General features: G+C 44.2%; 1 long non-coding RNA gene across 1 annotated transcript in view; it reads left to right on the forward strand.

Annotated features, from left to right (window-relative positions):
- LOC144773483 (uncharacterized) overlaps nucleotides 1–27,527 on the forward strand; it is a 200,200-nt gene that overhangs the window by 117,652 nt on the left and 55,021 nt on the right. Inside the window, exon 2 of the long non-coding RNA XR_013599988.1 lies at nucleotides 476–546. This is a non-coding gene — a long non-coding RNA (uncharacterized LOC144773483). The remainder of the gene's footprint in view (nucleotides 1–475; nucleotides 547–27,527) is intronic.

A 27,527-nucleotide genomic window follows, 5' to 3' on the forward strand; every position in this document is an offset into this window, starting at 1 on the left:
ACAAGTGATCCCTTCCCCCATTGATTTTTTGATATTAAGATTAGGGAAGCTGAATGGTTCACAGACTCTTCCTTCTCCACATTTTGATATAACGCAGTAAATAGTAATACATACATATACAACATACATCAAAAGTACAAATCAGGTAGTAGTAGAGTAGACACTAGTAGTTATATGGTCCCTAGGTCATTCTAGTCTTTGCTTAGTTAGCTCGAGCCATGCAACCATTTGACCTTTGTGTTTTTTCTTTTTTGCACACATTACCTAACAACGTGTTGAATAAGACGCCTTTGAGCCCACATGACCTCATACTGCTACTGTCTAAGCCGCTGCGTACAAGGTCAACCAAAACAAGCCACTTTTTTATGGAGTTCTGGTGTTAGTCCACATTGCTTATCCATAAAAATACTACACTTTTTGGCACGACTGAGAAATGCTTGCAATATACTAACGCGCACCATTTTTCTCATAACAGACTGAAGATTCCCTTCTACGAACCAGAGCTTTGCAGAGCTTATGATGTAACCAGTACTAAGTTCGTCTAAGGTGAGGGGTCCCCAGAATTTGCTCAGAGATCTTCATCTATAATTTTGTATAAACTATATTCCTACAAAGGGGATGGTGGTGCTTCCAGCACTGTTCAGTTATCATGATTTCTCATGTTTTTTATGTTCGTTCTATGGACGTAAAGTTGTTGTAAGTGTAACTAAGTGTAACAATGTTTCTTGTTTTAATGTTATGCATTTTGCTGTTGGTGCTGCATTATAGAACAACATACAGAGTTTGTCAATTGAAAATCAAACTTTTGAACTTACATAGACTTGGTGGTATTTGGTGTGGACTTACACGATTAAGCGAGAGAAAGAAAGGTTGTCTGCATGTCCATTGCTTCCACAACTGAGAGGTTGGGAGTGTTATGTTCTGGGTTGTCTACTCATTGTTGGGTATCTTGGGGGGGTTCGGAGAGCTAATAGTTATGCTACACTACTATAACTAGTCGGGCAGGGGATTGAGGTGGGTTCTGATTGAGGTATGAGGAAGGTCCAACCTCCCATCACCAACATCCTATTTTCTTGTGCAAAGGTTTGTATATGCAAAATCGCTACAACAGTAGTAGTATGTCCTATCCTATCAAAATAGTAAAATCTGGTTGGGCATTTTGTCGGTGGGAATTGTCGAAAATCCTCAAGATTAATAAGACTAGAAGTAGTACAAGAGGACAACCCAAAGGACTGGACTCAATGGCTAGAGCTACTGGTGAATCTGAGTTTGATTTAAAACCTTTTAAATAAAGAGTGGCCAACTGGGCAAGCTTAGCTACAGACAGACTAATGGTAGTAGTACAGAGAGTCATCATAGCAGAGGCAGTTATAGGCAGGGATAACAAGAATTTAGAAACAGATAGTCTAGATCGAAGGATAATTGTTAGTAAAAAATAGCATTAGGAAACGGAAACAATAGTTAAAAAAAATATGGTGCAGTAGAATTTAGGGATTAAGAATTATTAATATTAAAAACAGAAAGACTTACTGGGGCCAGCAGAAGAGCCCTCGTCCTGGTCCTCCCATCCCACTCTGACCCCGTCTTCTTGCCCCTGGGTGCAGATCATGAAAGATATAAGAAAGAGACAAACATTGATGATTGGTGTGAAACAAATACAATATTTTTAAAGGACTGTCAAAATACATTTATATGAACAACAATTGCAATAAAATTGACCTATCTCATCTGGTCTACAAAAAGTATCGAGGGATTCGCGGATCGACTAGTTATTATTTATCAACACTAATCCAGTGTTCCATTCTGATTCCAGTATACTAACTAAGCCTAAGTAGTACGTACCACCTGGCCTAGCCCACCTATTCCAGGCGTGCCAATTGTACATTAAGTATGCTTTTCCACTTCTTTTAGTCCTCAAAAATGCATAAATGGAGGACACACGACTACATTTTTTCACACACCAAATTGTTGGTTGGTTGATGCTGATGTTCTGCTAGTGCTAAGCCTATTACCACTCACTGAACAAACTACAAAAGGTTCTACTAAGGACTGGGGTAAGCACTAGCAGCGCGTGACATAACAGAGGGGGCGTCACGCACACCACTAAAAAATTACAAACTCATACTAATAGGTAACTAAACCTAAGTATTAATCCACCCCATCTCTTAGTGACAGGACAAAGGAAGGACTAAATTCACTCTAGCATTACCTAACTTAAGTGCTCTAAAATAAACTCCTACATAATAACGCTAAGAGAGCACAAACGCAAAGTTGCAAACAAGTAAGATAAGTAGCGCAGAGCACCTGTGTCATAACAATCACAGAAGACTTTTAAAAGTAATGTACCTGTAATGTAAGCAGCAGCATTCTAGCTGGTTGGAAAAACAAGATATACACAATATATAACACAGAGCAGAAGAACAGACACAAAGTAGTAATAATTAAATAGTTACTCACCAATACCCAGGACCTCCCTTCCTAGCAGGTCCAGCAGGTCCTGCTTCCGGGCCAGGATATCGGACCACCGGTGCGTCAGCTGGTTCTGTGTGCACCAGCGAAACACTGCCTGGCGCACCTTTCTCCACCGCTACCGACGCTCCAGGAGCCCGTTGTGAGAAGTTGGCCTGATATATAATGTTCACTATACTAGTGAGCACTCTGTATCAGTCCAAACAACCCTTATTGATGATTGGTTGTAAGTCAACCTTATAGACCAGCTATCCTAGTAGCATGGATACGAGCAGTCTAAGGCTAAGACTCTAGAGGGCGTGTTAAGCCAGCTGTTTTGCCATCACATGACATTACCCCTTGAACACCAAGTGAAAGGACACCACACAAGTTGTTATCAAAAATAAAGTATATTTATTTATAACAAGACTACCCTGGCTCTTTATGAGACAGGGAGCTAAGCACACAACAAAACTCTTAAAGAATTACTGAAAGTCGCACAATTTACACAAATGCCCGAGGGGCACGAAAAACCATATACACAAGAAGTGGAATGCGAAGTTACTAGCAGGTAAGTAACTATTCTCATAGACTTTAGAAACGCTAGGCCTACAATACTAAACCCTTAGATTAGAAGCAGGAGGCCTGTGGACGTCGTGTGCAGAGTGGGAACTCTCACGCGTAAGGCGGGAAAAAGTCTATGGAGGCTAGCAAAGACAAAGTTACTGTTCTCGGGCGAACCCGACTAGGTGGGTCGAAAACAAGGGTGGATCCGAACACTTAGAGTGTTGGACTATGCTAAACCACCGGAGTACTTGATTTACCTAGCCCAGGGGCTGCGGCTGCATAGGGTTCAAGTTGCGTCGGAAACCCTTGTTGAAGATCCAGGAGCCTGAAGAAAGAAGTTGCTGGCAGGCGACCAGTGAAGGAGTTCGTGGTGATCCAAGCCTGGATCAGGGAAGAAGAAACCTGTAAGCAGAGGGGACCAAGTTCTGAATCACTAGCCAGTGATTTGAGGGGGCACCAGGATGGCACCGGACGAAGTCACCTCAGCCAGGTGAGTGGGCGCTGCTGGGCACTGCAGTCTCTCGGACCAGGAGGCGTTGTCGGCGACCAGGATGGAGGTGCGAGCTGTCCCACGAAGGTACTTGCTGTCGACGTCGCTGGACCCAGGATTGGGCAACAAGTCTTGGCAAATGCAAGGCCCATGCGGTGGACCTAAAATGGCGTCTTGAGTGGACCAGGAGGGTCCAGGGTGCTCCTCTTTTGGAGGGGAGCAAGGGCTAGTCTGGAGCAACCAGACCAGCAGTGGTTGTCATCGTGGAGCGTCGTGAGAGGGCCACTAGCCAACGGGCAAGCGACCTGGACAACGCGGTGAGCAGCAAAGAGCAGAAGGGCCCCACGCAGATCTCGTGGATGCAGGGGGGCTGAACTTCGGTGCTGGAGCTGCTCAGGGTCGGGGCTTCTCTTACCCCAAAGCACTCAGTCGAGGGTCACTCGGTGGTCGTGCTGGACAAGCGTCGTGCAGTTCTGAAGATGGCCGGTCCCTCGAGGTCTCGTCGTACCCACGGATCACAGCTGGGCTGATGATGTAGGTTGAGGTCAGAGGTGCCAGGGAAGCCGGTTCTCGTCGTGCTGGAGCAGTCTTGATCCGGGCGAGAGACTGGCAACAAACCGCGATGCTTGATTGGTGCCTGCTGCTGCAGGGTGACTACTCCTTATTCACAAGGGAGAATCTTGGGAAGAAGTCTTGAGTTCCTTTCGTGGAAAGTAGTTTCAGGATTCAAAGATGATCTGATTTGGAAGGGGGCCAGTTCCTACCTTTATCCTGTAAAAAGGGGCTGGCACGCGACTAAGTCCTGCCCTATGGGTGGGACTAGGAGGGGGGTGGTTACACCCCTCTCCTTTGGCGGGCTTTCCCCAGATCAGGGGCTGGAGTGCCCCTGGAACTGGTTCCAGCCGGCCTATGCACAGTGAGCACCGGGGTGCCACTTGCAGTCACCTTCCTCTAAAGCCCTGCCTACCTAGGATACACAAAATCCTGTCTGGGACGGTGCTGGCACCGCCCCTGGCAGGAAACCCTTTGCCCTTGCCTCCTGGGCTGGAAGGACTCCCAGCAGCAGGAGGGCAGACTTGTGTCTCGGTGGCAGCATCCATTTTGTGGAGCTAAGGCTCTGTCTGACTTTAACCGGGGTTAAAGGTTACATACATGTCGTGTCCCTCTAGAAGGGTGGAATGCTAACCCCGTCGCCAGAATTGGCGAGGGGTTAGTATTCCAATTCGTATGACACCTTACTCGACATGTTTTGATAAAGCGATACCAGAGTTGGCATATAACCGCGAGGATTATAATGCACTTAAGAGTATATGGTATGCGATATCATGGAAACGGCTAAGGGATGGATCCCGAAAGCCGCAGACAGGCTCAGCTCATGCCAGAGCACTAACTCACACGATTCCAAGCACTCTGCCTTCAGGATTGTCAAGGCCTGCCATAGGAGTGACTGATAAGAGATCTGTGTGTCCATTTTAGGGTTAGATATAGGTATACTATATCTAAAGCAAAGGGTGATTACACCACCTTGCCCCAGCTGTCGTGCAGCCAGTTGTGTCAGATTTGGATGGCCAGCCAGGGGTGGCATAATACATGCTGCAGCCCCTGGTAGGCCCTGGGTACACCTATGCCCTGGGTACCTAAGGTACACTGTACAGGGACTGATAAGGTGACTCAGTATCCAATTAGTTATGTACCTAGGGTACATGGAATCCATTTTACAGAGAGAGCAGTAGGCCTGTGGTCCTGAATAGCAGGGCCCCAGGTCAACTAAGTCAGAAAACCAGCAAAACACCAGGCAAAAAGTTGGGGGCAACCATAGTCAGGGATCTACCTTCCTACATAACCCCCCCCCAAACGAAAGGAGATAAGGCTATCCTTGACAGGTAAGCCTATATTGCCTAAGTGGCCATATAAGGAAGTACCAGCACTGGCATGGTTACCCCCTATCTCATGGTCCACTAAGCAATCCCTCACCCTAAGGGTGTCTGAGGGTCTCCACCATAGGGAATCTCTACCTGTGGTGTGTTTTGGCAAAGTAAAAGGCTGGTGCTGAGATGGAATACTGAAGTGAGGCTCCACTAATTTTGGGCTCAGCTTCCTCCAATCATTATCCACCATAGAGGTCTTTCTTTCCTAGACTGAGTTGTGTTGAGCTCTCAGGGTCAACCTCTGGCTACCTAAAGCTGGAGGCTGAGTCTCTCTGTTTGGCTTACTGGGGGGACAGGTCAGGTTTGGGGCCCTCAGGTCCCAGGTTTGGCTGTGCCCAACAGTGTCCATCTGTGGGAGTTCCCTAACTAGGTTTAAGGGGGATCCCTCAGGAGTTTGTTTTATTTTCACCTGGCTAGGATTACTAGCTTCAGTGCCCTTAATCTGCTGATTGGGAAGTTCTTTTGGACAGGGGGCCCTTTGGGGTCCACCACTGGCCTCCCTGACCTCTACAGCCCTGGGCTGACTGAGGCAGGGTAGAGAGGGGCAGGTTACCTGCTCCAGACTGGGTCCCACCTTGGAAGGGTCCACTGACATCAGGGGTTCTGCCAGGCTAGGCCTGACTACCTCTGTGGCAGTTTCTTCACAAGGGGTCAGATCAGTTCCCTGAGGAGGCTGACCCTTTCCTAAAGTCTGGTGGGAGGGAGATTTCTCTTCCTCCTCAATGCTCTCTGTCTGAGTGGAGTGATCCATAGTTTCAGGCTTCACAACACTATCATCTGTCTGAGTTTGAGCTGTGGCCATCACAACTCTCCCAACCTTTTCAGGAGGGGGCTCAGTTTGGGTGTGGGCTGTGACCATCACAGCCTTTACAACCTGTTCTGGGAAGGAAGTTGTCTGAGATTGGGCTGTGACTGGCACAGCCCTCCTGACCTGTTCAGGGAGGACATCTTGGACTGGGGCTGTGGCTATCACTGCCCCACTAACCTTACCATGGAAGTTTACCATTTTAGAATGGGTTTCTTGCTCTACTTCAGCCCAGGCTGAGAGCTCTAAATCATTCCCCAGTAGGCAATCTACAGGCAAGTTTGGTGACACTGCCACTCTCTTGTGGCCAGTGACACCTCTCCAGCTGAGATTGACCACTGCCATGGGATGATCTCTCTGTACTCCATCAATATTGGTCACCTGGTATGTGGCACCAGGTAAAAGTTGCCTTGAGGGGACTAGACTCTCAGTCACCATAGTGATGCTAGCCCCTGTATCTCTATAGGCCTCAACTTTTATACCATTGATGAGGGGCTCCTGTCTGTACTTGCCCAAAGTGTTAGGACAAGTTGTGAAGTTGGCAAACCCCATGCCAGTCTCACAGACAAGAGTATCTAAGTTTGGGGACCTGGTTAGGCCAGATTCCCCAGGAACTCCCAAAGTAAATGCACCCAAATTCTTGGGGGCACTCCCACCACCTGGGGGATTACTACTGGTAGTAACAGGAGGTTTGGGAATGTTACTTGGGGGTATGTTCTCCTTATTGTTGTTCTTTGGGCAACTGCTGTCAGTTTTCAAATGACCCACCTGTTTACAGGGATAACAATAAGGTTTCTTCTGGTTATTAGAAGGATTCTGGGACCCACCCCCCTCCGAGGATTTTTGGGGCCCTGATGTGGTTTGATCTGGAGATTTATTCCCACCCTTCTCTGGAGGCTTGGTTGATTCCTTTTTCTGGTCACCACCTTGGTTCTTGGGCCTAATCCTGGTTCTGACCCATTTGTCTGCCCTTTTACCCAATTCTTGTGGAGAGGTCAGATCAGAGTCTACCAGGTGCTGGTGTAATAACTGGTTCTGACAATTATTTAAGACTTGCTCTCTCATAATAAGATTATACAATCCTGTGAAGTCAGTAAACTTGCTACCCAGTAGCCAGCCTTCCAAAGCCTTAGTGGCACAATCAACAAAGTCAGACCAGTCCTGAGACTGAGTTTTCTGGGTGTCTCTGAATAGCAACCTGTACTGCTCAGTGGTTAAACCAAACCCATCAACCAGTGTATTCTTCAGGACCTGATAATTGTTAGCATCCTCCACTCTTGTAGTGAGGAGCTTATCTCTACCTTTCCCATCAAAGGAGAGCCACAGTATAGCTGCCCACTGACTCTGGGGAATGCACTGGACAGTGCAGGCCCTCTCCAAAGCAGCCATCCATTTCTGGATGTCATCCCCTTGTTTAAAGGGAGGCACTATTTTTGTCAGGTGTTTAGTATCTAAACCCTTCTCTTTTTCTCTTGGGAGATTGCTGCCACCAGTGTGAACTATCCCACTCATCTGCTGCTCTCTAGCAAAGGCAAGCTTCTCTTTGGCCAGGGCAAGTTCTTCCCTTTCAATCCTCAGTTTAGCTTGTCTCATCCTTGCTTCATGCTCTCTTCTCTGAGGGGAAATCAATCTCCTCTGGGGAGAGTTCCTTCTCCCCTGAGAAGAGGCATTAGAGTGCAGAGATCTAATGGAGTCCCTAGAAAGAGATCTATCTCTCCTAACTCCAAGGTTAGGCCTCATTAGGGTCAGCACTGGGGGTCCCCCAGCTCCTTCCCTAAGTAGGTCTAAGTTGGCCCTAGTGAGTCTGCTGACTAACTCAGGACCCTTGTTTGCCTCACCCTCAGAGAGTTCCTCTAGATCCTCCCCCTCAACTGCATTTTCAGTGCCAAGGAGGTCTGGATTACCAAGGTGTCCCTCTAAGGCTGGCATATTCCCATCTCCCTGAGATGCTTTCCTAGCATCATATGTCTCTAAGAGACCTATCAGAAAGGGAATGGTGGGGTTAGACCCCTGTTTCAGTTTCCTGGAGGTACACACTTGTCTCATCTCCTGGAAACTGAGAGCTGCATATCTTGAAGGGACCTGTGGAGGGTCAATGCTTACCAGGGGAGTCTCAGTGGACTCTCCATGGTTAGACATGCTTTTCTCGTGAGGTGTAAGTGGTGCACTTACCTACACTATTTGTTTACCTACTGATCCCTTGCTAGAGTTGTAGTTTAGGGTGTGCTAGGCCCTAGGAGCTACAACAGCTGGTTCAGTAGAACTCAGAGTATTCTAAGCTTAGTTATATGTACCTTAGTACTTATGTGATCTTTCAAATGATATTCTTAGGATATGTGTGGTAAAACAACAGCAAGCTCAAATCCCAACCGCTGCTCACCAATGTGAGAAGTTGGCCTGATATATAATGTTCACTATTCTAGTGAGCACTCTGTATCAGTCCAAACAACCCTTATTGATGATTGGTTGTAAGTCAACCTTATAGACCAGCTATCCTAGTAGCATGGATACGAGCAGTCTAAGGCTAAGACTCTAGAGGGCGTGTTAAGCCAGCTGTTTTACCATCACATTACCCCTTGAACACCAAGTGAAAGGACACCACACAAGTTGTTATCAAAAATAAAGTATATTTATTTATAACAAGACTACCCTGGCTCTTTATGAGACAGGGAGCTAAGCACACAACAAAACTCTTAAAGAATTACTGAAAGTCGCACAATTTACACAAATGCCCGAGGGGCACGAAAAACCATATACACAAGAAGTGGAATGCGAAGTTACTAGCAGGTAAGTAACTATTCTCATAGACTTTAGAAACGCTAGGCCTACAATACTAAACCCTTAGATTAGAAGCAGGAGGCCTGTGGACGTCGTGTGCAGAGTGGGAACTCTCACGCGTAAGGCGGGAAAAAAGTCTATGGAGGCTAGCAAAGACAAAGTTACTGTTCTCGGGCGAACCCGACTAGGTGGGTCGAAAACAAGGGTGGATCCGAACACTTAGAGTGTTGGACTATGCTGAAGCACCGGAGTACTTGATTTACCTAGCCCAGGGGCGGCGGCTGCATAGGGTTCAAGTTGCGTCGGAAACCCTCGTTGAAGATCCAGGAGCCTGAAGAAAGAAGTTGCTGGCAGGCGACCAGTGAAGGAGTTCGTGGTGATCCAAGCCTGGATCAGGGAAGAAGAAACCTGTAAGCAGAGGGGACCAAGTTCTGAATCACTAGCCAGTGATTTGAGGGGGCACCAGGATGGCACCGGACGAAGTCACCTCAGCCAGGTGAGTGGGCGCTGCTGGGCTCTGCAGTCTCTCGGACCAGGAGGCGTTGTCAGCGACCAGGATGGAGGTGCGAGCTGTCCCACGAAGGTACTTGCTGTCGACGTCGCTGGACCCAGGATTGGGCAACAAGTCTTGGCAAATGCAAGGCCCACGCGGTGGACCTAAAATGGCGTCTTGAGTGGACCAGGAGGGTCCAGGGTGCTCCTCTTTTGGAGGGGAGCAAGGGCTAGTCTGGAGTAACCAGACCAGCAGTGGTTGTCGTCGTGGAGCGTCGTGAGAGGGCCACTAGCCAACGGGCAAGCGAACTGGACAACGCGGTGAGCAGCAAAGAGCAGAAGGGCCCCACGCAGATCTCGTGGATGCAGGGGGGCTGAACTTCGGTGCTGGAGCTGCTCAGGGTCTTGGCTTCTCTTACCCCAAAGCACTCAGTCGAGGGTCACTCGGTGGTCATGCTGGACAAGCGTCGTGCAGTTCTGAAGATGGCCGGTCCCTCGAGGTCTCGTCGCACCCACGGATCACAGCTGGGCTGATGATGTAGGTTGAGGTCAGAGGTGCCAGGGAAGCCGGTTCTCGTTGTGCTGGAGCAGTCTTGATCCGGAGGAGAGACTGGCAACAAACCGCGATGCTTGGTTGGTGCCTGCTGCTGCAGGGTGACTACTCCTTAGTCACAAGGGAGAATCTTGGGAAGAAGTCTTGAGTTCCTTTCGTGGAAAGTAGTTTCAGGATTCAAAGATGATCTGATTTGGAAGGGGGCCAGGTCCTACCTTTATCCTGCAAAAAGGGGCTGGCACGCGACTAAGTCCTGCCCTATGGGTGGGACTAGGAGGGGGGTGGTTACACCCCTCTCCTTTGGTGGGCTTTCCCCAGATCAGGGGCTGGAGTGCCCCTGGAACTGGTTCCAGCCGGCCTATGCACAGTGAGCACCGGGGTGCCACTTGCAGTCACCTTCCTCTAAAGCCCTGCCTACCTTGGATACACAAAATCCTGTCTTGGACGGTGCTGGCACCGCCCCTGGCAGGAAACCCTTTGTCCTTGCCTCCTGGGCTGGGAGGACTCCCAGCAGCAGGAGGGCAGACTTGTGTCTCGGTGGCAACATCCATTTTGTGGAGCTAAGGCTCTGTCTGACTTTAACAGGGGTTACAGGTTACATACATGTCGTGTCCCTCTAGAAGGGTGGAATGCTAACCCCGTCGCCAGAATTGGCGAGGGGTTAGTATTCCAATTCGTATGACACCTTACTCGACATGTTTTGATAAAGCGATATCAGAGTTGGCATATAACCGCGAGGATTATAATGCACTTAAGAGTATATGGTATGCGATATCATGGAAACGGCTAAGGGATGGATCCCGAAAGCCGCAGACAGGCTCAGCTCATGCCAGAGCACTATCTCACACGATTCCAAGCACTCTGCCTTCAGGATTGTCAAGGCCTGCCATAGGAGTGACTGATAGGAGATCTGTTTGTCCATTTTAGGGTTAGATATATGTATACTATATCTAAAGCAAAGGGTGATTACACCACCTTGCCCCAGCTGTCGTGCAGCCAGTTGTGTCAGATTTGGATGGCCAGCCAGGGGTGGCATAATACATGCTGCAGCCCCTGGTAGGCCCTGGGTACACCTATGCCCTGGGTACCTAAGGTACACTGTACAGGGACTGATAAGGTGACTCAGTATCCAATTAGTTATGTACCTAGGATACATGGAATCCATTTTACAGAGAGATCAGTAGGCTTGGGGTCCTGAATAGCAGGGCCCCAGGTCAACTAAGTCAGAAAACCAGCAAAACACCAGGCAAAAAGTTGGGGGCAACCATAGTCAGGGATCTACCTTCCTACACCCGTACCCGGACCCAGGCCAGCAACCAGGGTTAAGGGGAGGTGGCGCTGCACAAAGAAAACCAGTGCGTGAAACTCCACCTCCCCAAATAAGGCCCATGCCTGCACCCCTTGTGGGCGCCGCCTTCCTCAAGGAAGACGGTCGCGGCTCTGGCTACGTCGAGCCCGGTGTCCCTTTAACATGGTTCTGGGGTAGGCGGCGGGGAGGGAAAGAAAAGGTAGAAACTAAAAAAGTAGGTGAAAGAAATGAAAAAAGCAGATAATAAAAAAAGAGTGAAAAATTTGTTTAAAAACACACAAAAAGTAGACAAAAACAAAAAATAGTCTGAGAGATAATAAATAAAAAAGATCAAAAAAAAGTTTCCACAAACAAAGGATTGATAAGATAGAGAGAGGATTGAAAAGCAGGCCCCAGAACCATAGCAATAGAGTGAAAAACAAGATGGCCGCGCCCATTACGACCGCGTGGGCAAGTTTGTGCGATATTTTCCACCCGAGCACGCAAAAAGCATCGCGAACACGTAATAGCATTCCCGAACAGGAAATACTTATCGCAAACAGATGTGAAAATGCATTGCGCGACCTGGAACAGAAGATTAGCATCGCGAGCGGGCAGCACAAGTGAAAACAAGATGGCCGCACCCATAAGCGACCGCATGGCCAAGTTGGTGACACATTTCCAATGCCATCATGCAAAAAAATATCGTGAACAGGCGGGACAAGCACTTCCGCGCCTTTGTTATATTTCTGCTGGTTTGCGGGGATTTTGGCGTTTTCGCGAAGATTTGCATAAGGCGATTACGCAAATTCTTCCCACCTCTACTAAAACCTTCTTGGTAGGAGGGTAGGATATTGTTCTCCTCCATCCAGGTTGTATTCTTCGTAAGGAGAGCACGGGAAAAGACCCTTTGAGCACCATCGATGAGGGTAATAGGCCTGTAGTTGGATGGTAGTGAGCAATCACCCTTCTTAAAAATGGGGATAACATTGGCACAAGGCACAAGGGGGGTATAGGAGCCCCTGCAGCAATTCCATTGGCCAGGGCCTAGAAGTATGTACACCAATTGGCGATGTCATTTAGGAAGACATCACCAGATATTCTGTCTGTTGGGCTTTATTCCAACAAACAGAGTTCATGCTTAGGATGATTTCAGCTTGCAACAACAGACTGAGGGTCTTGGTACTAGTATGGTTAATGAAAGGAGCTTCAGTAGCCGGATCCCCTGATCCAGTATATACTGTTGTGAAGTGTTTGTGCCAGGCGGAGATGGCAATATTGTTAGTAGGTGGCCTTGGTCTTTCTGCATCTCCCTTCGCAACTAAAAACCAAAACTGTTGCTAGTATTTCCTCACACAAGCATCGGTAATCTGAAGCCATCGTCTCTCTTCCCAGTCCTTTTTGGCATTGGTCAAGGCTGTCCTATATGTTCTCCTTCCTTCTCTTAATTCCACCAGATTATTTGTGTAATAGCAATAGCCAGGTTTGATCTTAAGTTCCTACACCCTTGATTGAACCAGGAGAAGTGTGGACTGGCGGATTTATGCTTGCCTGGGGCTGTTGGGGCATACTAAAATAGGACACTAAACAAATGTGTGTGTCAAGCTGTGATCTTAGTAGGCCCATCGTGCTGCTCGAGCAGGCTATATAACTCACTATTACTGTCTATGAGGTTAGACTTTATATCATTGAGTTTTGAAGTATCAGTAGCTACTCAGGCCCATTTGAGTCACCTATTATCATTGGATGGCCAAACCTCCCTTGTTGTAAGGGGCATACTTGAAATACTAGGATTTTTAGCCCATAGCGATGTTATGGTAAGCTCAAGTGGGTTGTGATGGCTATCGGAGGTGGTTCTGACCACTATGTCCATCACTCCAGGCCACAGTCAGATGTCTATCAGAATATATTCGATACAGCTCATATTTAAAGTCCTATTATATGTATTCGCACCCCTCTTATCTAACGTGGTTCGAAGGTTTCCTACCCTAAGCCCATGCTCAAGGGTGAGAGCATGAAGCTGTAGCACTGTACATGTCCATTTTGTATTAGGTGGTAACTCAAGAGGGGGGATGAGCCATAACTCATCCACATTATCAGTATCTGTTACTTCCCGTGTATCTAGGGGTTCATAGGTGACATTAAAGCCTCCTGATAAAATTAGTGGTGCCTGATGCTCCCTCACCTCAAGACAATCTTCTAAAGCTTGGAGAATGGGTGAGTTACAATCAGCCTTGAAGCTGATTGTAGACATCAAAAAGATCTAGTGTTAGGTTTGAAAATCCCATTCCTGCAATGCACTTGTTGTATGCTATATTAGGTTAGCAGTGTGTGGATAAATAGACGCCATTTGTATTCCTGTTACGCAACCCACTGAGTTATTCCCGTAATGTTCATGCTTCAGTTAGCGAGTATGACTCCATTTTGTATTTCGTAATCCCTATTAGGCTGCTTAGACTGTGCCTGAACTAGGGTTCATTACTCGTACTGCTTGCCTCAGCAGAACACTGTACTTTATTATTTTCTCTTATGTTGAAGGCTGTCAAGGTTGTTTCTCGACTTACTAATGAATAGACCATTCTGCCCTTGCATACCTATCTGATTGTGTGGTTCTGCTCCCATGTTAGGAGACGCTGAGGCTCAGCACAGTAACCTTGAGTTGCAGGTAGCATGTACCCATCTGGCAGGTGGTAGCTCATCCCTCTGTGCCCTCTTTGTTCATTTTCGCCCCAGGCTGGTAACTTTCCACTGTGGGTGTGATTGGAGGCTCTTGGGAAGAATCATTACGTGTTGTAGACTGTTGGGGGGTCAGACCCTCGGCTGAGATCTTAGAGTGCAGGTCAGATTGGATTCCCCTGCAGAGCATTTTTGATAAAAGTATGATTGTATTCTCTACTGTCTGACCGACTCTTCATTACTTGGGAAGGCACTGCAGGTAGTTGTAAATAACCCAGGTGGCTCCTAAGGGCTACTTCCTTCACTTGCCTTGTGCTGTCCCAAACCCTAATGTGAATGGCAAAATATATGAGAGCTGTTGGTATTAAGCTCTCGTGTGGTACAGTGCCGCACAATTTTAACCTATATTAACAGCCCTCAGCCAGTCTTCCTGGTCTACTGGTAACTGCTGGGCTACAGAACGACACATACCATGGGATAAAACAGGAGTAGTGGATCAGGTTTCATTCAAAATGCATATATCAAATTGCTCTATCTATTGAACCAGTGAGCATGTGCCACCTTAGTCCCTACTCCAGCCACATTCCAATATAGTATGCAGAGTTTTGATTAACAACCTCTGGAGGCTATTCATGGAGACTGGTTCCCATCCATAGCAACGCCAAACCGCTTGCCTGGAGTGATTTCTCGCAATGATAAGAACCCCTCATCGAGGGTGCCAATAGTAATCTGCAATTGATCGGGAGGCCCTTGGCTATTATGCTTTGGTATTGATAGCATTGAGTCAATTTGGAGCCTAGCTTTGTTTTCTAGGTGGTTAGCCCTACTTAGATGTAAAGGTTTTATATTGGGTGGGCAGGATTTGCATGGCAGTCAATCATAGGTGGCCAAAGATGAATCTGAAACCAATAAGTTGCTGTGTCGATTAGAAGTTTGTAATTGAGTCTGTATTTTCGTAGAATACCAGTAGGAGTAGGGGAACATCATCTTGCCTCTAGTGCTATTAGGTTGTGGGCTAGATCCCCATGTATTAGATGTAACTCGATACAATCCATTGGGAATGTATTATCAGTTAACCTTTTAGCCCATAAAATGTCTTCCCTGATGATGGATCTACACCCCCTCACTTTACGGATCCAATGAAAAGATTTGTTTATCAGGGAGTCTTTACCTTCATAATTCACAATTGATGGGATTTTGAGCACATTCGCCATATAGATACTCCTACCGGGACATTGGAACTGATCTCGCCTATAGTTAGGGTATTGCCCACTGACAGCTAATGTTCTGTCACAGCTTTGCATTAATTTTAAAACGTTCTTGCTGGGGAAGATATCAGGGGGCTCAGTGGGAATGGACATTAAGGGGACTATGCAATCACTGGCATTACTAAATTAAAGTGTGCATCCAGCATTCGACTTGGGATTCTGTTCTATAGGGGACCTCTATATAGCAGAAATTTGACGTGTCCATGAGAGCTAGGATTAGTGAATCGAGTGAAGTGACTTCAACCAGATCTGAAATAATTATAGACATATCCCGTCCCATCATAACTGCCTCCACTGGGGTGTCCTCAGCCCTTCAGTCGATTATATCTTCCTCTGTATGTACAAGGGTGAGCCTCTTGGGAGAGGGGCCCCCATTAGCTCAGACTCTTCTCCCTACTCATTACAGGCCAGATGCTGTACAGGGAGAAACCTGTTGGATAAACAATGTTAGTGTCAATGTCGGTACCAGTACCCTCTATAGTTTTGTCCGTAGCAGCAATAGAAATTGTGGAAACCCCTGTCTCAGCTATTTCAGTGGTAACTGTATGTTCAATGGCATTATGGTGGCTTGGGTGGGATTTTTGGTGCTTGTGTGTTTCCTTTGGTGAAAATGGCAGGTATACGTTTCACAGGTGTATGATTGGGATTAAGATTTGGGCTAGAAGAGTGCGGTAGCTCAACTGGAAAGTGAAAGGTGTCAAGTGTAGCTGAAGGAGTGGCGGGGTCTAAGATTTCTTCACTTTACACTAATAGATCATTGATGCAATCCAAAACACAGTTGTTGGCTGCCGACTTACAAACCAGTTTTCTTCTACTGGGTTTCGAGCAAGGATCTTCTGTGCCCCCCCCCCCCCCCAGGTTGCAAGTGTTTTCTTCTCCATGGAGTTAGAAATAGTGTATTACAGATCAAATAATGTATAAACTTACTAGGGCACAAATATAAAAAATATTGTGACACTGTCCATGTTGCACTGTGATTGACTTTGCGTCTGATGAGCTAATACATTAAAGATAAGGGCCTCCAGGTGCAGGAAGGAGCGTCAGGTGGACAAGGGCTTTTGGGGGCTGTAGTTCCGTGCCTCACCACAGCAATTTCAAGGGTCCCACGTAGTGGGGCTTGCGGCCGAAGATAAGTGCCTTCGTGCGCAGGAAGCAGGATCAGATGGAGCAAGGGCTCTTGGTGGCTCTAGTTCCTTGGCCCGACACAGCGGTTCAAGGGTTCTATATCTTTTTTTACCTATTTACTTTCCAGTGCTGGAAAATACTTGAAAGTAGAGCACAGCAAACACAGATCACTGCTTTGCATTACTTAGTGACAAGGGGGCGTATCATGGGTGGTGCATGGGGATTCCCAGGCAACCACCCAAGGTTTTTGATGCTAAGCCTCATTTACTCAAAAAAGTACCCAGGGTTTAACTTGAGAAAATAGAGCCCATTTTGTATTGGCGCTATGAAAGAGAAATGCTTTCATTTCTCATTTATTTTCCGATGTATGTGTGTTGCACTGTGCCACCCAGATACAAAGTGGGAAAAGGTTCAAGTTAGTCTAAGCATGGTGTTTTGTACTGGAAGAGTTCTCTTCCAATACAAAACCTCTTTTAGACTCACTACTGGGAGGGGAGGAGAGTGCCATATTTTTGTATATATGGTGCTCTCTTGCTCTCTCCTTCTCACACAGTGCAGCATTTGTGGCTGCAGCACTGCCAACAACATATTGAAGGTCAACCCTAGTATAATTTGTGCCCTAGGTGTTTTATGTTTAACATGTTTTTAGTTATGATACTTAGATTGTATAAAGAAATGCAAAAAATCATGTTACTAGAAAAGGTTTTATGATCTTAGGTTTGATAATCTACCATATTTGAAAGCCACAAGCATACTATCCAGTATCCCAAGAGGGAAATGGTGTAACGCTTCTGAAATCAGCATCTGGAGATCATATCTCAGTATCTTGCTGTCAGGTTCTTACCTCTGATCAGTAAACCCAACTCTAAAGCAGTGCCAATGTTCATTGTGATCCAGATATATGCTGCAAACCTAGAGGCTTATTTACAAGCCCCTTGCGCAGCCGGCAGTGCAGAGTGCAGACCCACATCTACAAGGCCACGCAAAGCCAGTTTGCGTTGCTTTTCATGGCCTCATTGTTATGTTGTAAGGCAATGCAGTGCAAGTCACTTTGTTGCCTTACTCTACATCAGGGGCATTCCATGGGCCTTGTAGTGTATTTTTCCTGGCACATCCATAGATTTTGACACATTCTAATATTTCCAAGGATCTGTAAACCCGGGAATGCTTCAAAACTGTATGCCTCCCCAGGGGAAGCATAACAAGCAGAAATATCCTTATTTTTTCTAGTTGTTTTCTCTTTCTATGTGTGCTGCATTCTGCAGAACACACTTAGAAATAGGAAATCGCCTCCATGGAGCATTTTTGTGCAGGAAGGTGTCCCACAAAAACAATCCTGCCAACAACGCAGATACCCTTGCAGAGAGCCTGTGTTGGCACTAAGCACCAAATTGTGTGTTCTGGCTGAAAGGACAGGAATGCACTGTATCTTGTAAATGCAGTGCATTCCTGCCCTTTCAAATTGGCATCGGGCAGAGTAACAAAAAGGCTTGTGGCTCTACCCAACGCCAATTCTTTGTAAATGAGGCCCCTAGTGCGTTAAAATCAAAATATGACTCAAAATAAAAATTGTAGATTTCAAGCTTAATGAGATAATGGCATATATTAGAACTGTTCATTCTGCATTTTGAGTTTAAATAACAGCAAAGGTGCCAAAAAGGACCCAATACCCTAAAAGTGTTTTTTAGCTCTATTGCTGTATTTTCAATTAAATAGTAAGCATAAATTACAGGATTGTTTTAAAAAGCTATTAAACAAGTTTTGATTCTAGCAAATCGATCTAATTTGCTCATGCATTTGTACATTTTAATCATGCAGTGACTGAGATACATTTGTTTTTGTTTAATGTACTGTAAGAACAGCAGCAACATGGGGCCTGAAATGATAGATTGTACTTAGTGACTTATGAAAAATAATACAATGCACATCAATCACCTTTTGACTTACAAACCACATGCTATTGTACTAAATCCAGGCAGCAGTGCAGACACACGAGTCAACATTTACTGTTCTTAGAAAAAGTTACTCATTGGCTTCTGCAGTCTTTTTTATTTAATTAAATAATAATAACATCTAGTCATTCAAACATTTATTTTTTACTCATAGTTGAGTAGGAAGGTATATATGATGCCTTAAGGCAAGCTATGAAAGGGTGTGGGTAGTTGGAACCTTGGGGAGGAAGATTCAAAGGAATGACAGATGCTGCAGGGAAGCTGTGGATGAGGTCTGTTAAATGAATATCTTACCTATAAAGCGATTTAACCGTGTGGAACATAAATGTCATATTGGTGGCTAGCTTGGAAAACCACCCTTAGACAGCAATACCCAGGCAGAGGCAGATTTGGGAGATTCTGGGGCAAATCACGAGTGATGAGGAAATAGACATTTAGCTACTGGACAGTTTGGAGTTTTCTGCGTTCATTTTGTTGTTCGGGTGCCAATCCCCCGCACACTGCCCCAGGGACCACCACCCCCCGGGGCAAAGCAACGCAGCCCCCTGGCGCATACTGTAGGTTCCAGGTGGGCTAGTTGGCCCCCATGGACCCACAGTATGCAAGGGGGAATGGTTCCCCCTCTGCAAACGCGCCAGGGGGCTGCATTGCAGAGAGGTGTAAAACGGAGGGTGGCCTCATTACACCTCTCTGCAATGCAGCCCCCTGGCACATACTGGAGGTTCCTGGTGGGCTAGTTGGCCCCCATGGACCCCCAGTATGCATGGGGAATTAGTTCCCCCTCTGCAAACGCGCCCGGGGCCTGTATTGCAGAGAGGTGTAAAAAGGGGTGTGGCCTCATTACACCTCTCTGCAATGCAGCCCCCTGGCGCATACTGGAGATTCCTGGTATGAGTGAAATGTCCAGCTAACTAAAACATGTGTGAAACCTATGTTTTTTCAGTGAATATATATATATATATATATATATATATATATATATATATATATATATATATATATATATATATATTACCTACTGGCCAGTAAGTAGTTATAGTTAGGACCTACTTTCCAGAGGAAATCCACAACATTGGCGCTGGTGGACAAATCGGTTCGAATTTCTCTAAGAAAATGGCCTGCTCAGCTCCGCTCCTTCGCTGAAAGATTGGGGGTGATTCGTCAAGTGGGGGCCGAGAAAAAAAGGGGGTCCCAAAACGTGTTTTCCCCATGCAATTTTCCCTAGGGACCTTCAGCCAGGGCCACAGCCCGAACTGCTGAACGGAATTACACCAAATTTGGCAGAAAGGTAGAGTTCAGTTCGCAGATTGTGATTTTAAAATCACAGCGATATCTAGAGACGAAGTACTGCACGCGTATGGAGATCCGTTCAATTACGAGCATGAGCTGCATGTTGATTGGATGTTTACTGTGTGCCAACACTGCAAACCAGGAAGTATTGGCAGCCATCTTGTGTCTCGGTAGAACCGAGTGACAAGAAAACAGTAAAAGAAAGTTGATAAATAAGGAAATGGGGCAGGGTAGAAACATCCTGACCCTCTAGACCTGGTCAGGGGGTCCTACATGGATCTTTTGGTCGCAGTTTAAAAAAAAAATAAGAAATTGTGGGGTACGTGTATCGTACGCGTACGCGGCAGAAAAGGAAAAAAAAATAGAAGTCCGTTTCATTCTTAATTAGCCCCTGGGGGCTATTTTTTCCAAGATGGGGGCTTGTAAGGCCCTAGGAGCCATGGGAACGCCACCCTCCGGGGTTTAAGCTTGGCCACTCCCCCAACTTCTCCAGGGGCCTCGTACTGCCATCGTCCTGTGTAGGCTCCTACCAGCTGCCCGCTCAGTTTCATGGACCTGACAATGAGTTCTACAGTGTCCTTAGCCTTTTTGTTGTTTTGTTGACTAACCAGTTTGTGTTCAAGATTGTATTGCGACTTATATAGCGCACGTATCACCCGAAGGTATCAAGGCGCTTGCTTAGGGAACCCGTCCTGGTATTCCCCTGTGAGATACCCCGGCAGGGTATCCACAAGGTGAAAGCCAGGCATCCCGCCGCGAGGGGCCGTAGTGGAGATTAAGCAAGCTATTACCCAGAGTCGCAGAGTGTGACCCCGTGAGTCGAGTAGGCACCGGAGCGAGAATTGTCGAGTCCGTGGAATTTTTGAGCCCGAGACCCGCCGAGGCGGGGAATCGAACCCTGGTCCACGGCCGATCTCAGCTTCCGGGTCTGCCGCCTCAACCACTGAGCCACACTTCTCCACGATTCACCGTCTTATTTGTGTAGATTTCCTTTGTGTATGTTTTGTGTATTTTCTTTTGTATCTGAGTTTGTATATTCAGTGCTTGATCCAGTGTTCTGAACATAGCAGTACATCTGTAGGCATGTAGTTTACTCCTTTCCTTTCTCTACCTCCACCCTAATTGACAATTTAATGGGGGAAGTGAAAGTAAGGCACTGCTGTCGTCACTGTTTTAAGTTTACAACACAGTAGGTAGGACACGGGTTAAAAAAACGATCCTCCACCACTCTTGGACCCTCCTGGTTCTTGTTGTCACTTCATTTGCTATGTCTTAAGTATTTAATCTTTGCACTTGACCGTGGTCCTTCTACAGTGTATTCTCATCATAGTCCAAGCACATACAATCCATTATCCACTGTTCTTGCCCATTCTGTGTGGTGTAATCGTCAACACTTATTGCACATTATAGAATTCCTTCAGTGTACCCGCTTTTAAAATGTCTCCACTGGGTATTGTAGATGGAGATTTTGGACCACCCTTTTCATCCATTCTTGCATCTTGAGATGTAAATTCTTACCTGTGTTCTTCACCTCTTACTTCACCCTTTTAAATATTCAAATGTTATCGGAAAGATATTACTAATCCTTATCATCGAAAAAGTAACAAGTTTCTAAAATAATTTTATATGTGAGTTGTGTATGTTATCCTAATACCCAACATTCCAATGAGACGCTTTGTACCATTATATAATGTGCTTTAGTTGCAGTGTTGTATTTTGTTTTGGTTTGTATGTGATTACAATGAAAGGTAACATATTCTTGTATATGATAAGTAAAGCACTTGACACAATGCATAGTGACACTGTATTTGTTGTATTTATTTTTCGAATGTTTTCAAAATAATATACACTCAAGTACAAAATATGCTGATATTACAGTCAGGATAGAAAGAAGTGTTTATGTTTTTGTAGAAGGACCTAAAAAATAGGAAAAATAGTATTGAAAATCAACAAAACAAGTTGGAAGACGGTTTCGAAATTAATAAAAGTGTCATAGAAGAGCTGAACATACTTTTTGTAAGTAGCTACAACGAAGAGGAAGAAATTAATGCTGCAGATATCAGTTGTAATTTTGTAGACGAAATCTTGGATGCTGATTTTGTGGAAGCATTAGATGACATTGAGTATGATTATATGACTTTTCAAATTGATAAGCAGGAAAATAAAATACATGATGAAATTATTTTAAAAGTTCTATGAAATTATGAGATGTTACAAGAATAAATGTATTATTAGAAAATAATAATGGTTTGAGACACACTTCTTGCAGAATTGGAATCATTCAGGTAGTACTGAAGTGCTCATGATGCAAAGTGGGCCTTAAGGCATGGACTGCTTCAAACTCATATAGACTATGTATGCACTCTTCCATGCACCGCCAAACTTGTGTTTTATACCTTGAATACCCCGCTCGGTATCCTTAAAGTTCCAGCAAAAACGATCACATTTCTGTTTTAATATTGTAGTGAGCCACACAGTACAATGTATCACATTTATTTTCTGTTACCAACTCAAACACTGATATTACAGTAAATCATTTTTTAGAATAGTTGCAATATATCCCAAAAAGTTTTATGAAAGCAGTTGAAACACTGATATTATAGTAAACAAGTTTTAAAAATAGTTTCAAGGTGTCATAAAATGTTTTATGCGAGTACTACAAACATCGATATTACAGTAATGTAGTTGTGAAAATAGTTGCAGTGTAGCTTAAGATATTGAACGTGAGGAGGAAAATAACACTGTAACAACATGCAACAGTAAAGAAGTTGTGAAAATAGTTTCAATATATAACAAAAAGTCATTTCACTTCACTGAGAACATGTTTCTTTTCTATTGACAGATTTTATATCTTAACAATGGAAAATGTCACTTACACAGTAAGCATTTCTTTTTGGCATGTAGTTCTGTAGATTTAGATGTTTTTCATAGTCCTGCCATGTTGTGTTGTGTTTGGCCAAGGTAGTAGCTATAACAAAAAGGCTTGATAAAGGGCCTTGACTTTGAATCAGAATGTGAAATTCAAGAATAATTGATAACCCCAGTCAATAAAAAGCAGGAAGTAGGTGTGTGTATGTGTAGATGATGTGTTGATTGAGTGGAAGATGAATAATGTAAAAAATAAGAAAGGCTACAAGTGTGCAAATTACCCACTGCCTTCAGCCGGGGTAGTAGCTACAACAAAAAGGCTCGATAAAGGGTCTTGACTTTGAATCAGAATATGAAATTCAAGAATAATTGATTACCCCAGCCAAGAAAGGCAGCAAGTGTGCAAATTTCTTGCTGCCTTCGGCCGGGGTAGTTGTTACAACAAAAAGGCTCGATAAACAGCCTGCACTTTGAATAGGAATATGAAATTGAACAATATTTGATAACTCCTGTGAAGAAAGGCAGCAAGTGCGCAAATTTCCCACTGCCTTCTGCCGGGGTAATATCTACATGAAAAAGGATCAATAAAGGGCCTTGACTTTGAATCAGAGTATGAAATTGAAGAATAATTGATAACCCCAGCCAAAAAAGGCAGCAAGTAAGTGTGTGTATGTGTAGATGGCGTGTTCATTGAATGGAAGATGAATAAGGTACAAAGTAAGAAAGGCTGCAGACGTGCAAAGTAAGCACTGCCTTATCAGGGAAGTAGATCTTTGGATACCCAGCTCATTACACAGACTGTGAGTCGCAAGAAAGGATGCAAGTGTGGAAATTATCCACTGATATTCACGGGAAGTAGTTACCAAGAAAGTTGAATAAAGGGCCCGCATTTTGAATTTGAATTAATTGAAGAATAATTGATAACCCCAGCCAAGAAAGGCAGCAAGTGTACAAATTTCCCACTGCCTTTGGCTGGGGTAGTAGCTACAACAAGAAGGCTCAATAAAGGGCCTGCACTCTGAATACAGATATAAAATAGAAGAATAGTTGATAACCATAGCAACGAAAGGCAGCAAATAGGTGTGTGTATGTGTAGATGATGTGTGGATTGAGTGGAAGATGAATAAGGTAAAAAGTAAGACAGGCTGCAGACGCGCAAAGTAACCACTGCCTTATCAGGGAAGTAGATCTTTGGATACCCAGCTCATTACACAGACTGTGCGTCGCAAGAAAGGATGCAAGTGTGGAAATGACCCACTGCCATTCACAGGAAGTAGTTACCAAGAAGGCTAAATAAAGGGCCTGTATTTTGAATTTGAATTACTTGAAGAATAATTGATAACCCCAGCCAAGAAAGGTAGCAAGTGTGCAATTTCTTTACTGCCTGTGGCCGGGGTAGTTGTTACAACAAAAAGGCTCGATAAAGGGCCTGCACTTTTAATACAAATATGAAATAGAAGAATAGTTGATAGCCATAGCCAAGAAAGGCAGCAAGTAGGTGTGTGTATGTGTAGATGATGTGTTGGTTGAGTGGAAGATGAATAATGTACAAAATAAGAAAGGCTGCAAAGTGTGCAAATTAGCCACTGCTTTTAGCTGGGGAAGTAGTTACAAGAAAAAGGCTCGATAAAGGGCTTTGAGTTTGAATCAGAATATGAAATTGAAGAGTAATTGATGACCGCAGCCAAGAAAGGCAGCAAGTAAGTGTGTGTACATGTGGATGATGTGTTCATTGACTGGAAGATGAGTACGGTAAAACGTTAGAAATGTTGAAGATGCGCAAAGTAACCATTGCCTTATCATGGAAGTAGATATTTGGATACCCAGCTCATTACACACACTGTGCGTCGGAAGAAAGGATGCAAGTGTGGAAATTACGCACTGCAATTTACGGGAAGTAGTTAACAAGAAGGCTGAATAAAGGGTGTGCACTTTGAATTTGTATTACACGAAGAATCAGGAACATATCTATCCTAACCATTACTCATTAGACATTTATCAAGCTTTTTTGTTGTAACTACTCCGACCGAAGGCAGTTGGAAATTTGCACACTTGCTGCCTTTCTTGACTGGGGTTATCAATTATTCCTGTTTTTTATGAAGTTGATAGACTGTTTCACGTAACAGAAAAGTTCATCGCAATTAATGTATAGAAATTTAAGTTTACTAAAATCAAAGATTAATATGTGAGTATGGACTGCTTTGCGAAGATGCTGTTGCAGTAGTTTATGTGCTTGGTGCAGTAGCAGGTGGGTTGCCCTGCAATTTTTGTGTTGCAGCTCAAGCAAAGTTGTTGGGGTGCAAGTTCTTCACGTGTCGCACTATATTTTCTGTGTCTAAGAAGTCTTTTTTGGATGGATTACCCTTTGAAAGAGTTGTTTGGTAAATTTTACAGATTACTTTTGGAGCATTAACCTTCGGCTGGAGTAGTAGCTACGACAAAACGGCTCGATAAAGGGCCTTGACGTTCAATCAGGATATGAAATTTAACAATAATTAATAATCCCAGCCAAGAAAAGCAGCAAGTGTGCAAATTGAGCACTGCTTTCGGCTGGAGTAGTGGATACCAATTACAAGATAATGTCAAAAAAGGTAATGTTGAGCATAGCGATGCTCCTGCTCCCAGCATTTTATTAGGTCGAAAGACTGTTCCCCGTAAGACAAAAGTTCATGACAATAAATGCATAGAGTGTTAATTTCACCAAAATCAGGAACAATTTGTGGGTGTGGACTGCTTGGTGAATATGCTGCTGCGGCAATCGATGTGCTTGGTGCAGCAGCAGGTGGGTTTTCCTGTAAACTCCGTGTTGGAGCTCGAGCAATGTTATTGGGGTTCAAGTTCTTGATATGTCGCATCATACTTGGTATGCCAAAGGAGTATTTTTTTAATGGATTACTCCTTTAAAGAGTTGTTTGGCAAATTTTACAGGTTACTAACGGAGCATTGACATGTTTTTGCCCTTCAGGGATAGTAAATAAGTTCCAAATTAGAGCTTTTTTCTTCTTCTTTGGCGGCTCTTCAGGAATGAAATCTCTTTCGGAAGAAAAGCTGGAAGATGAGTCCATTGCTGTTATTATGGTGATATTCCTTCTATTTGACAGGATTCTCAGAAGAGATGGTCCTTCTGAGGAAGTAAAAGTAAAGTAAAGTCCACATTTGTAAAGTGCACAATCACCCGTAAGGGTCTCTAGGCGCTGGGGGACGTCGGGAAGATTAAGTGAGCTATTGCCCAGAGTCACATGGTGCTGGGCTAACCTGCCGCCGGAGCCGGGGATCGAACCGTGGTCCCCAGATTCCAGCGTCAGTCGCCCTGGCCGCGGCGCCACACCTCTTCCACAAGTCAAAGTAGAATGAATAAAAAGGGAGGGATCTTTGAACATTTGGAATAGGAAGTGTTATGAACCAGTACACTATAATACGTATACTTTCTGGCTTTTTTTCAGTTAAATATTACATTTCTTGTACAGATTTAAATACTCGATTTCCTGTTGCATGAAGACTTAGACTCAGCATAATGATTCTTCTAGATTTGGAGTACAGACTTGCAGATGATAAGCGATCTGAACATTCATAAGCTCCAATTTCTCGATGAGATAACATCTTTAAACTGTAACTATATAATTTTTTAGTTAGACTTTTCTCGTAGGAAATCTATTCTCACATCTCCTTCAGTTCTGTCTTTTCTGATTTTGTTATGTAGGGTGTTAGATACCGAGCAACAGCAACGGAATTGTCTGCAATATATTGAATGTCTATGTTAGCATTCCGCATGGACAAAATGACTGGGTTGTAGTCATTTATGTATTTTGACTCTTCATTTCTTTTTAAGTTGTATGTATTTTTTGGAGACTTTCTTGTGATAGTATGTAGCAAAGATGACATAAAACTGTTCAGTCTTCCTTTCAATATTACAGGACATGGAAATCCAAAATGACATTTGGTGTAGAACTTTTCCTTAAATTTGTAGTTTCGACAACAGTATTTCCCACAACGATGTCTTAAGTCCTTATCTTGTGTACTTTTGGGTATATCACATGTATCATATTTTCCAATAAAAGACAGCACAGTATCATCTGACTCAGTTGCACATTTGGGAGCATCTTTGATCCATATTAGCATATGTATGTGAGGAGCATCTTTCGGCTGATACTCTTTTATCCAAAAGAAATCCAAAACCTTTCCAAGAGGAGAATTTTTTTTATTGGTGATAAAAGATATTAAAGCTTCGAATCTATGATTGAAATACCTGCATACATTAACTGGATCCAAAGAGCACAATTCTCCAGGTGTCTTGTATTCAATATTTAGTATCTTTGGATTTGTGTCTCGAAGAAATTGAAGTAAATCATCTCAAGTGTACTCAGCACAGCTCACATACACATTTTTATAAAATTGATTAGTTTTTTTACCAGATACGTTGCCTTTTTCACTTTCCTAACATTCACTAATTCTTGCCAGATGTTCTTACTCCTAGTAGGAACGCAATTAACAAGAATAACTAAAGGTTCATCTTCTACATTTTCTACACCAATTGTTTCAATTTTTTATAAAAAATCTACGGGCAAATATACAACTCTTTCCTTTAATCCTGTTTGTAAATCTGAAGGAGGCAATTTTCCTGTCTTAGGCTCCATACGAACAATAGCCTGAAATGGATGCACACATTGAATAAGAATAGACTCATAGGTATCTAAATCCATCAGTTCGGAAAGGAATAATTACCAACTCAAGATTATTATGCACAGCTCTGGCAGGGATTTTGTTCTCATGTAATTTGTTATAACAATATTTACAAAAACACTGATCGGAACCCAAATCAAAACAATTCTCTACCAACAAATAAGTTGCAAAATGCTTCCACTCATTATTATTTTCATTTTTCTTTTTTAAATACAGATGAACAGTCCTGGTTTGATTTTTATAATGAGTTTGTTGAAAACAAATAGAAGAATAATGTGGCGTTTCACGTGAAATCACCTTAAACTTTGTAATATCTTGC

This window comes from Lissotriton helveticus, chromosome 1_1 (genome assembly GCF_964261635.1).
Source record: "Lissotriton helveticus chromosome 1_1, aLisHel1.1, whole genome shotgun sequence".
In the NCBI taxonomy this organism is placed as follows: domain Eukaryota; kingdom Metazoa; phylum Chordata; class Amphibia; order Caudata; family Salamandridae; genus Lissotriton; species Lissotriton helveticus.